Consider the following 12,651-nt stretch of genomic DNA (forward strand, 5'->3'; position numbering starts at 1 on the left):
GTTTCTGACGTAGTATTATATTAATAGTATTATATGATCCAAGACTTGAAAAATTATTGTCTTTTTGCCTCTCTCATACAAAATCACTAATGGTCTAATGGGAGATCATCATGTTCTCCCTGATGAAAAGAGTTGATCCTGGAGAACCTTAGTACTGACTTTTACTTGTTTTAGTAGCCAAATTCACTCTATCTCATCCAAATGTTCATTGTTCTGGAAGTCTGACACATCCTAACTGGCATTGAAAAGGCTGAAGAATGCAAATGAAGACAGCAACCTTACAGGCCAGTGATAAAACATGAGACAGTACTTTGCCAGCCCTATAAAAGCCAAATATGTGAAAAAAAAAATACTTTTGTTTGTGTCAGGTGAGGCCCCAGAGTGCCGAGTTTCCCAGAATCTGTCATCCTCCAGACTGAGTGAAGTTTGAGGCCTGGTGAGGCCAGGCCACCTCTCCAGATGGAGGATGTTCCTCCAGCTTTCCTGCTCACAGGACATTGTCCAAGCTCTGACAGAGGTGTCCTGTCCCAGGCAGGAGGGGAGACTGCCTTGAGCTCACACATCCTCCAGCACTGAGGTCACGGCAGGGCGAGCAGTGCACGGGGAGTTTTGCCTTCCCCTTTGAGGTTTGCCCTGTCAGGCCCACCCTAGGCCTAAGAGCTAGCCAAGTTAAGAGCTTTTGTTTTGCTGTGCTTTTACCCAAAATTTCATATTACCATTACAGAGCCAGGAAAAAAAAACTTGGAATGAAATCACTGAGCATTGGAACTCCAGTCAGCCTCCCTGAGATCTGCTGGTGATCACTGCCAGAAGCATCTTCAAATGTTTTTGGCTATTAGGAATCTTCTGGTTGGTCCCAACACACCCCTGGATCCTACTGACTGTGTGAAATGACCTACCACTGTAAGAGTACATTTCTCAACCTACTGTATCTATCACATTCCAGAGGAGAAAATAAATATTCAGTTGAAGTCCTTACTTGTTTGTTCATTATTTCAAGTTGTTTCTTCAGCTCGTAAGACAACATTTTTCATTAGCAAAAATAAAATAGGATACACACAAAGAAATGAGACTTACTTGGGAAATGCCTTTCTGAAAACCAAAAAATAACGATTACATTTTTCCTTTTCTTAGAGCAGCTGCCTCAGGTGTTCTCTTTCTTGCAAACAATATAATTTATCAGATATTCTAAAAATCTATACTTAAGAAGTTCAATGAATGCGCATTCTACTGCATTATTTTTCTTAAAGAATTAAGGGTTTTATTTTATCTTAAAAGATTCTTGGCTGCATTTCCATGGTGCACAATGACACATTTGGCTCTTTGTGTTTCTAACTAAGTAATGACATAGTTCCTTTAAACCATGAAAAAGGTTGCGTTTGACCAAACAAGAAAGGATGAACTTCTTGGAAATTCTATTGACTGGATCTTGAATTAGACCCAGAACACTGGGACGAATCCTTTCTCCCTGCAGACCCCTGCTAAACCTGGCTATAGCTGCAGTGGAACTACATTGTCTCCTCCTTATTCACTGGGTACAGTAGTATCAACACAAACTGTACTCAACTGCTGAAAGCTTGATTCTCAAACATATGGATATGTTGAAAATTAAATTGCAGGGTTTATTTGAATTTATAGACAGCTCGGTGAATGTATTTTTGAGATACAGTCTCCATCAAGGAGATAGATGTCACCTGCCATGAGGAGCATGATTGTATAATGTTAAAATGCCACATTCTCTTTGTAGGTAATTCTATTCAATTGCTTGCTGCAAAGATTTGGGTAATGAACACTTGAGCATCTGTGGTGTGGCTTTTCTTTTTTTTTTTTTTTTTTCCTTTTCCTACTCCCCTCCTCCCCCTTCTCAGAATCTTTCTCTGGATTTGTATTTCTTCACTGAATATAAACCGTGCCCTGATTCTTTTTACCAAGTCCCCTTTTGCATTATGTCACTGTGGTGTTTCTGCTCTTTTATTAAGATCCCCACCACTTGTAAACAGAGAAAATGTTGCAGGACAGAGTAAAGAATATTCACGTGAAACTACTGAGCCTGTGAGGCAAATAATTCTCTAGAGTCAGCCAACAATGTGGGAATTTCAGTTAAAGAGTTGCATTATGTTGTTTGTTTACATGCAAAGATTTCTTTTTTTCTTTTTAATCATCTAGTCAGTTGCAATTGTCACTTCATTGTACAACTTAAATCCAAGCAATATTTCTCATATCTAAGTAATTTTCTGGAGAATGGCATCTGATCTGAAATACTGGGTTCTATTATAGCAAACATATGCAAACAACTTGCAGGGAATAATTTAGTATAGACAAATCTTCCCTCCACCTGTAATTTTTTTTTTCTGCTTTTACCCATTCTCTGATTATTTAGATTTTTGCAACATTTTGCACATAGTTTGTAATCCTCAACTAACTGTTATTTACTATTGGAAGTTTTATTTACTCAGATTAACAGCTCACAAACAGAATGCTAAACTAGATTATACTTGTCTTGGCAGTAAATTGAAAACGTATTCATACTTATTCATACCATAATCAAAAGTAAATAATTACACCAAATATTAAAGTTCAACCAAAACAAGTACCAAATAAATACCAAAATCAATAAATACAAGTAATCTGATATCCTTTTCTTTTCCGACAGGCTCTCAGGCTAGATTAGAAAATGCTAATTAGAATAATTAAAAAGTACTGAAAAACTAGAGAGTAAGATTACTTGACATAAACTCAAAATAGAAAAAGAAAAGATTTGGGTTTATCTTCATCTGAAAAAACTGCCTGTATTACTTCCATCTACTTAGTGTTGTTTCACAAAGAAGAGATTTCTACTATAGAGAGAAGATTTGAATCTTGTTCATGGCAAGAACAGAGGAAGAAACAAGGAAGTAGGTATATTTCTGAGATACCCTCAATCTCCCATTCCTCAAACCCCATAAAAGAGAAACAAAACCCAAAACAGTAGCAGGAGGATAGTAGCCAACTATCAGGGCTGAATATGGGAATAAACTAAACTGCAAAGCACAAACTTCCTTAAAAGACATTTTAAGATGGGAAGTACATTAAAGAGAAATAAAATAAACAATGTGGCATGAAAAGCTTTCCAAGATTATGATAAGATAATTCTGGCCCCAAACATAATTAGATTCCACTGCTCAGCATGGTTTTCATTGTAGCACATTAGCTGTGCCAGCATCCACCAAAATTGAGAAACTGTAATGAAGGAGTCAGTCCGTGCCTCCTCTAGAATGAGAGAAATGCGATAGAGGAAGGTACATCAGGAAACCTTCCTCTACCCCACTGGTTAATTTTTACTAGCAAATCTCTTGAAAAGCACTGTACTGTATCAAGGGCCTTGATGTTTTTAAAACAAAGAATTTATGGGCACTAGAAATGTAACCTACCTTCCTTTGTTCCCTGAAATACATCATCATTTTGTGTCTTGTGGTAGCAAAAGTAATTTAGAGGATCCTGACAGAAATAATATATATATCATTAAATCTGTCCATTAATATACTCGTGGTATTATAAACATAGCAGTTTGTGGATGACAGAATCTAAAACCAACTCATTTGTTTTTGTCAGTGCTAAAATATAATACATTTTCTTTTCAGATTCAAGCCAAGTGAGGAGAGCCTTCTTAGAAAGTTATCTCTAAACAAGACACAAAGAACTCAGACATTAAAATATAACCTTTGAACATAATTTCCAATTTGCTGCAGCTCTTATATATATTGAGAACAATGGTCTCAGCTCAGGTCCGAGATCAAGCTGCTCACAAACAAACATTCATTATCATAACTAACATTACTACTTGCATGGGTACATAAACTGTAAACCCAAGGCTTTTAGGGCCCTAGTCTGACATAATCAGACACTGCAATTATTAATATCCTTCTCTTGCAAAGAAATCTAAGCTGATTTATCAGAATGGTAAGATCAAAATGAATACTGAGCTATGCAGAGTCCATATACATGATTCTTGAGAATTTCTACCTGGACAAGTTAATATTGCACACATTAATACCCTGCCATGCATACATCAAACATCAGTGTCTACTTCAGTAGAAGGACAAGCGTAAAATTACAGGAAAAAGGTAACTTTTGCTACTAGACTGAACATGTACAGTTCTGCTAAGTAGGATGAGGCATCCAAGTCAGATGATCATGGGGCACCTCAAAGATTAAACACACCTGCAGGACTTTACTCTAGAACAGAGCAGCATCACACAAATGGCTGGTTACACATAGGACAGGGCATATGAAGCTGCCACAGGTCTCCTGAAATCCAAAGTCTATTATTGCCAGCTAGATATTTTTAGAATATCATAATATACAGTATCTATAATACATAACAAACATAGCAGCAACACCTGCCAGGAGAGGAATCAAACATACTACATTATTTATATAAACATGCCTGGAAAAAGGCTTCCATCACTTCCTTGGGGAAAACACTGGCAAAGTCTGTGTGCTTTCTAAAGCTTTCCAACTATAAAAGAAAAAATTACAAAATCACAAATGTGGCAAGACCAGCATAAATAACCCCTAAGAATCCTACAGAAAACAATAATATATCATGCCTAGAAAGACCACTGAATTTCACAGTGGGTATACATGTAATGCCTACAAAGTGGGAACAAACTTCCCCACTTTTCTATCTCCTTTGTTTTATGTCTCAATGGGCATGTCCAGAGAAGGGCAACGGAGCTGGGGAAGGGTTTATTTATATTCTACTACAGTAAAAAGGGGTCGTTTGAAAGATTCTAATGGCTACACTGAATGTCTGAATTATCAGTTATGAGAATGAACCTCTTTATTAAGGTCTAAGATGCTGCTATAGCTTCCCACACAATGCTAGGACACACAAGGCAGCTCTAAGGAAGCCCTTTGAATAACAGTCCACATTAAGGTAATTTATTTCATTAGCATGACTTCAGTTAGCTGGTTTTCACCAGACATTCTTTACTTTTCCAGTGTCAACAAATGGACATTAGGACTTTTGTCTAATTCTTAATACAAGAAAAGAAGTCTCAACCTCAGAAATACTACATCCGAGCAGGAGTGCCTATGCCAGCAAATCTCTGAGAGCAAAAGGAGTAATAACCATAATAAGTTCAATACAAGGAGTATGGTTAAAAAGGAGCAGAGGCACAGCATTGACTAATGCAGGTGTTACGCCTTTACCAAGGTTACTGGCAGAGCACAGAGATAAAGCAGCCAAACCATTCAATGTGACAGGATTTGTGCTAAGATCTCCTGCAGAGATCTGGAAGAACAGCTGATACATAACACGAAGACAACTGCTGTGCTTTTCTTGCTTCTGCACATGCTCCGGCACTGGAATTTGAATGGCTGAAGAAATTAATTCAGACAGTAAGGAATTCCCCAGAAACTAAGCAATAAATGTTCAACAGGCACTTTACTGTTCAAATATTTTGTGCCCACTGCAAAGGATGCTAATGAAGTTGTTGACAGTGCTCTCATTTATGCTAGTAAAGTGAAATATCTACAATATCTGGTGAGGCACCATGTGTCATTTCCTACTGATAAAGGGACTTGAAAAATAAGTGCTGATCTGTAGCAACAGTTTTATGGGAAAGGAGCTACTGAAGAAGCAAGGCCACAACGTGGGGTAACATGGTCCAGGGTAGTTGAAAGCTGCCCAAGCTTTCCATTTCCCTGAAACAATGTCACTATCAGATCTGACTAGAGGACAGCAAACACTGTTTGTGACTGGTGTCCAGGTTTCACACACGCTGCTTTGAACAGCTCCATAGAAAAACAATTGTTTCCTGGTTTCCCATTTTTATTGTATGTGCACAAATGCATGTACCAAACAGCAGGGATGCTTCCTGCATCGCAAGAGCCAGGTCATGTTATTTTTCTGCCTGATTCAAAGCAGAGATTCTCATCCATGATCACCCTATCTCAAGCAGAGTAGAGATGTGAGCATCCTTCTGCATCCTAGAGCAATTTCTAATTTATTTCACACAAAAAAGCATCAGACATTTTCTGTTCATACTCTGCTTCATGTAGCTAATTAGAACTAAATTATTTTACTGCAGTATGTTAAGCTACAGTTAAAGTTTCTTTACCTGTGGAGTACTGAAATCTGTCTGCAATTCTCATTCCATTTTGATTCTTTTTTTTCGCTTGTTTAATTTTACATTTAAAAAGTTAAAGTCTACTGTCAAAACTTCATCTTGATTAGGTGGATTTTCAGAATTTTTTCCAGGAGTTCCTGAAAGATCACTTAAACAATAGCATCCACCTCCAGAAAGTATACGAAAAAACTCCCTAACAAATTTAAATTACTCCTAATGAATAAATTATTACAGATATGCTTAAAAATACAGATTTGATTCAGCTGCTGAGCATTAACTGGATTATTAGTCATGATTACCACCTTACAAATATCTGGTTTCTAAAAAAAAGGAAAAAAAGGGCATTTATCTCACATTTCTCCAAGATATTCACTCTACCAATAATAGAGCAAGAAATCTGGGTGAACAAGAAGTTTATTTCATATTATTTCTATTCCTCTACAGGTCTATTTCTGGAGACCAATTATCAGAAGTTGCAACTCAGCAAAAATTTAATCAGGTAAAATGGACAAGGCAGAGGAAATACTGCTCTGAGCCTGTTGTGAGGATCAGCCAGCTCTGCTCCCAAGAAACTTCTCCTGATGCACACATCCTCTGACTGCTAATAACAGCAGAGCTATAAAAGGCATCGTTACACCAAGCTCATATCCAGAATTACTTCACTGCATGGTGTATGACTGCAGGCCTCCCAGAAAAAGCTTGCCAAAACCAGAGAGGTTTATCTGGAAACAGGATTGGCTTTTCTATTAGCCTATAAACAAAACATCAGCATGACTTAGGAACAAATTTATAGTGTGCAGTTTCTCTTTCTGAACTCAGATTTGGTTTCAAACTGTATTCTTCCCTATGCTTATATATGTGCATTTAAACACATCTATATACACATATAAATATACACATCATATGAAGAAAAAGTAGACTCTTACACAGATTTATGAAATTATTTTGCCATTTGATTAGAAGAACATGGGTGAAATTCTATTCTCACTGCAACATAACTAAGACACTCCATCAGTCTCGATACTGGGCATCTTAGTAATTTTCTCATATCTAATTTACAAAGCAAAAATCCTTTTTGTCTTTCCCCCTCTCCAAAAAGGGGAATTTTCCCCCCTTGTAAGCAATTTCATGCCATTTACTTTAAACAGAGATATCATACTGTTTAACATTTTAACAACACTATGTCCTAGTAATTCAATCCTTTGGATTTGCTTGGGTGTCCCAAAGTGTTTTGAGTTCAAACAGCAGAAAGAAACTGCAGCGCTGGTCAGTCCCCTCTTAAATCTTCTTATGGATTTCATTTGCTGTGTGGCCTGAGAGAGGTCAAAAGGTTTTCTCACAGAAGTAGAATTTGAGAAATAATCACCTTATAGACCCACTAAATCAATCATAATTAATGCACTTGCCTAGTTCTGTCAGAGAATTGCTGCTAGAGGGCAAAATAAAGAGGCCCCTTCTAATACAATTTGAAAAGAGATCAGATCTGTCATTTCATCTAATAATTGAGCCAAATGAGAAAAGAGAAGGGTCAGAGTTCATCTGGTGACCTTATGTAAACCCAATAATACATAATTCATTTTCATTTTATGGAATTTATAAGATGCTGTAAACTGTCAAGATACAAACTCATCTGCTTCAGCTTCCAACAAAACCTTCCTGCTCATCACACAACACACACTGAGCTGCCAAAACTTTTAAGTGGTATATTCTGGCAGAATAATCCAAAAGCCTTCAACAAGGACTGGTATTTAATTCATTCTTCCAAGCGTGTGAAGTTAATAACTGAATAAATCACTCGCAGCTCTTTCTGAATGATATAAAACCTGTAATTTATTTACTGAGTGTTACAAATACAGTTAAAACATGTTTTCATGCAAAATGGTTTCTTTTCTTTTTTATTATTGTTATAAAACATTTTTTGTGAACATAGAACATAAATACATATGCCCTCAGAAAAGAATACTTCATTCCAAGTTTTAACTGACCATATTCAGTAGAACTCTTTTCCATTATTATCTACAAATCAAAAGTAATCTGGAGACCTATTAAGGAAATATTTCCCTAGTAGGGAGGTTGCCCTTAAAGCTGAATATTAATTGAAAATATCAAAGAGTTACCTTCCAGTCTGTTTTGGCCTTTTTTAGCTCCTGTGCTGGGCTACATTCTTTACTCACTAACACTGCCACAACTGAGTTAGAGCTGTCTCTAAGTAATAAAGGTGAATTGATGGTTTATGAGTTATTCCTCAGTACTTTGTCTCCTTTACTGTCAATACAACCAACATGTAGCAGAGCATCTGGGCATTCATGACAGAATTTCCTAAGGCGAGTCTGGGCTTTTGGGGAGAAGAAATTTTTTTATTGAACCAGGCAGCAACATAGGAAGTGAAGAATCAGCAGGGATGCTTTTGACTAATTCCTAAGTTTGAAACAGAAGTAACAAACTTGGAAAGAAATGAAAGCTGAGAATAAATCTAAGTTGATATGCTAATAATAACAAATGGTACTATCATCCAGCACAAAATTTGATTTAGTCACCACTATATCTTTGGACCATCACAGCTAGGACAGCAGTACTATTATGAAAGTTTATAAACCACTTCCAATACTTGGTTTGTTTAGAGACGAGGGGGTTTCATACTGCTTTTTGTGCCGTTTGTTAAATACTCAGGGCTGCAGATAAGAAAAAATGTTAAATAACTGGGCCAAGATACTCTAGACTACTGTCCACTACAAATCCTGCTGAATAGAAACCATACTAAAGGCACTGCACTGTCTGCTTGATGCTTCATTGGCTCAAAACACTTAAGCTTCAAACTCCTGCCCTACATTGAACAGGTTTGTAAAGTTGAGACTATAAAGCTGCCATAAAGGAGAACAGATGATTCTCCTTGACATAAAGCATTTCTCTACTAATCTCAAGGCCTAGAAGAAGGTTGGGTTAGGAAGTACTGAGCAGATTTCATACCATGGTTGGGAAAAATCAAACAGTCCCCTGACAGGTTCCCAGCATATTCAGCCAGTGTAACTTAGAGCAGTCTCAAATTATTTCAAAGTCTGTTGTGTTACCTGGCCACTCAGCGTAATGGAAGCACAGATTTGTATTGTCCTCTTTCTTAGCTGTAACAGGCTGAAGACTGAGTCTTTTTCTTTCTGTAATACAACTCCACAGAGATCACTTTAACAACTGAGAAAAATAAAATTCCATACTAAACCACGATATGGTGTCATGTTTCCAGTTAAATGGATAATATATGAAACAGCTCCTCATCAGCAGCACTGATAGCAACACTGCGCTGCCCTCCTGCACTACCGTGAGTGCTTGATTTTCAAACAGCTTCACCAATGATCCTATTCTGTAATATTTCTAGAGAGGAAAATGAAGGCCCAGAAATAACAGGTTGTTTTACATCAAGCACTAAAACTGAAACCAAATCTTGTGTTCTTTGTGTCGTGTACCTTTCCAACAGTCTTTCTGCCCTGGAACTTTGACCTCATATAGCAAGCCATACATTACTCGTTATTTAATGGCAGAAGTCCATTTGTATACATAAAACCGGCAAGAAATAAGTATGCCACTCTCAAGTTACCCTTTATCTATTTACCCTTTTTTAGTTTGAAATGACTACATCCTTGTATTTGTCATATTGTTAAAATCTGACCTTTGATCCTTGGGTCATTGCACTCCCTGAGGTCATCTGCCCATCTGATTAACGCATTCCATAATTTTGGAGGTGGCCAGTTTAGTGGTCTATCCCATTAATCATGGCACTAGAAGCAACATGAAAAAACCACTAAGGTTATCAAATCCCCACAGGAGATTAGGAAGTTAGATAACCACATGAAGTTTAACAAACAAAGTACATGGACAAACCAAAAGGCATTCAAGGCCTGAAACCTGACACAAGGAAAGCAGCATGAGAAAAACAAACACCAGAGACTTTTCCTACTTCTTGTTTTTCTCCTGGTAGATTTCATAAAGCTCTGATATTTCCTTTTGTAGGTAAAAAGCATTTTAGGTCACAGGAAAATGAGAAATTAATTTAGGTTTAAAACACTATCCAAACTCACAGTACCACACAGAGCTCAGAAACGGCTCAAGTGAGAGGAGTCACCAGCATGGGATACCACTGACAGTGTAGCATCAAACAACAATCAACATGTGCAGTTATCTAGGAAATTATTAGAAATGTTGAAGCTTGGTCAGCTTGTGAATTACCAGCCAAGAGGAAAAAATGCATTTCTCATTATGGGTCTTTGTATATTATCTTTTACAGAGTAAATAAAAATAATAAAAATATAGGCAAAAATAAACTAGAATCAGCCTCATATAATAGAATACTATCCTGAGAATAAGTTTTGGATCTGGCCACTTTGCTGTCTAGGAGAGCTGTTCAGCATTTTCAACTCTTCCCTGGTCTTTCCTTTACTCATTTTTAGACAGCAAGAGCTGGTACCTATTTCCTGCATGTCCAGTTGCTATCAAAGTGAGATTTTGCTTAACACCTTGAACAAATACAGCAGCTGGATTTGAAGAGACACTGTGGTAACTGTCCTTACATGGTTGGTCTTTCTTTGCAATTCTTAATCTAATACAAAAATGGAATTCCCATCCTAGTTCCCAGAATAGCCACTTCCAATCCTGGAATTTCTGTTTTAAATCAAGCACTCCATTTATTAAAATGTATTGATTTCTCATGAAGAATTACATTCCAAATAAAAATTGTATTTTAAAAAAATTCCATTAAATTAATTTTCAAAATTATCTGGTTTATAATCAATCAAATCTTGGTATTCTCTTTCAGGGAGCAATAACACATACTTCCACTGTATGCCTTTATCATTAATTTTATATATCTACAGGAATAATGTAAATGATAAAATATTACTATAGGCACATTATAGCTAAATATGTCATTTGACATACATTGAAATGCATCACATTAGGTAATATTAGCCTGTCATAATTCTACTGCCTGTGAAATGTTACTGGATGACAATGAACAGATTGCAATTTTTTAGATTTAAACTAGTTTGAAAATTTAGTTATTTAGTTCTGGTTTGAACTACTTTATCAATATTTCCAAATAAAACAATAAACAATTTGTCTGTAATAATGAAATAAATTCTCACCTTGTATTCATTATGCATCATAATTTTGTCTTACTGTGAAATTTAAAACTCAAAGTAACAAAAAGCAAAAACATTAATAGTTAAAGAATTATTTCTCAAAATACAATATTTAGCTTTTAAGAATTATTTCTAAAACCACAATATTTAGATTGTGTCTTTTTAATATTTAAGTGCATAAAATTAATATAATGCTAATAAATGAGTTTGTAGAAACAGCTTTTGTCAATGGAAAATTACTATCTTGAGATTGTCTAGTTCTTTTCCCTAGACTTTCAGTTGTCAATATGATGGAAATAAGCATGGAATAGTAAGTATTCCAAACAAAATAACTCTATTTCTACGGGAAAACAGTTGTTATTTTTTTTTTTTCTTACTTCCCAATGCGGACTTTGCACTTTCCAAAGTGTAACATTTTATAAAAGGAATGTCCAGAGGAACGATATTGCAACTCAAAGGTAGCTAACTGGTTGTGGGGGAAAAAACAACAACAAAACAACCAAAAAAAATCTATCAAAATCTCCAAAACTTCAGACCTCAAAGCAAACCTAAAAAACCCTGTACTTATCTCTCTGTTTCTATTTAGCACAGTTGTGTTTCTCACCTCTTAATCCATTCTGATTGAAAGCTAATAAATACAAGGTTTTTACAAATACAAAAAGGAGATTTAAATTTGTGCTGCCATTTTTGAATGTTTAACTGTTAGCACTCTCAGAAATGAGTGGGAATTTATCAGATCAGATAGAGGTTGAACAGAAAATTTCCATCTACTTTCTTTATCATCTCAATTTACTGTTCAAGGCATGAACACTGGCCAAGGCTTGTGTGAAACACATCCCCCATCTGTGGCTAAACATTTAATTGAAGTTTACAAAGAGGTTTAGGATCTGGGTCACCTGACAGGCAGAAGAGATAGAAACCACTGTAGATAGAAGCAACAGCAAATAGTTCCATTTCTCTTATAAGATTAGGAGGAGGCTTAAGCTGCTTGAAAGTATGCGTGCAAACTCTATGTGACATGGGAGGAGAGGGCAGTTACAAGCAGGATTCTTTAGAGAGTCCCAGTATTCTTCAGCCGGCTCTGAAATGCCTTCTCTACTCCCCCTGCACTAGCAGCCAGCTATGACTGCCTTCCAAAGACAACTTTTCCTGATTTGCAAGAGGGAAACTAAAACCAAGCTCCTCCTAAGCTCTCTGTCCACCTAATGGCAGATCAATGCTTTAAATCAGAGTGACAGAGTAGTAAGAAATGAGCAGGATCTGCTCTGTGGCTCAGGTACAAGGCAGTGCACACTGTGAAGAGCCTTTACTTTCCTTCTACCTGAGCAGCTAAGACAGAGATCCAGTCCCACTTGAACATCTGTATGCACTGAAAATCTTTCAGTGGACAAACACTTGTGGGATCAGAC

The sequence above is a fragment of the Vidua chalybeata genome, chromosome 11 (genome assembly GCF_026979565.1).
Source record: "Vidua chalybeata isolate OUT-0048 chromosome 11, bVidCha1 merged haplotype, whole genome shotgun sequence".
Lineage (NCBI taxonomy): Eukaryota > Metazoa > Chordata > Aves > Passeriformes > Viduidae > Vidua > Vidua chalybeata.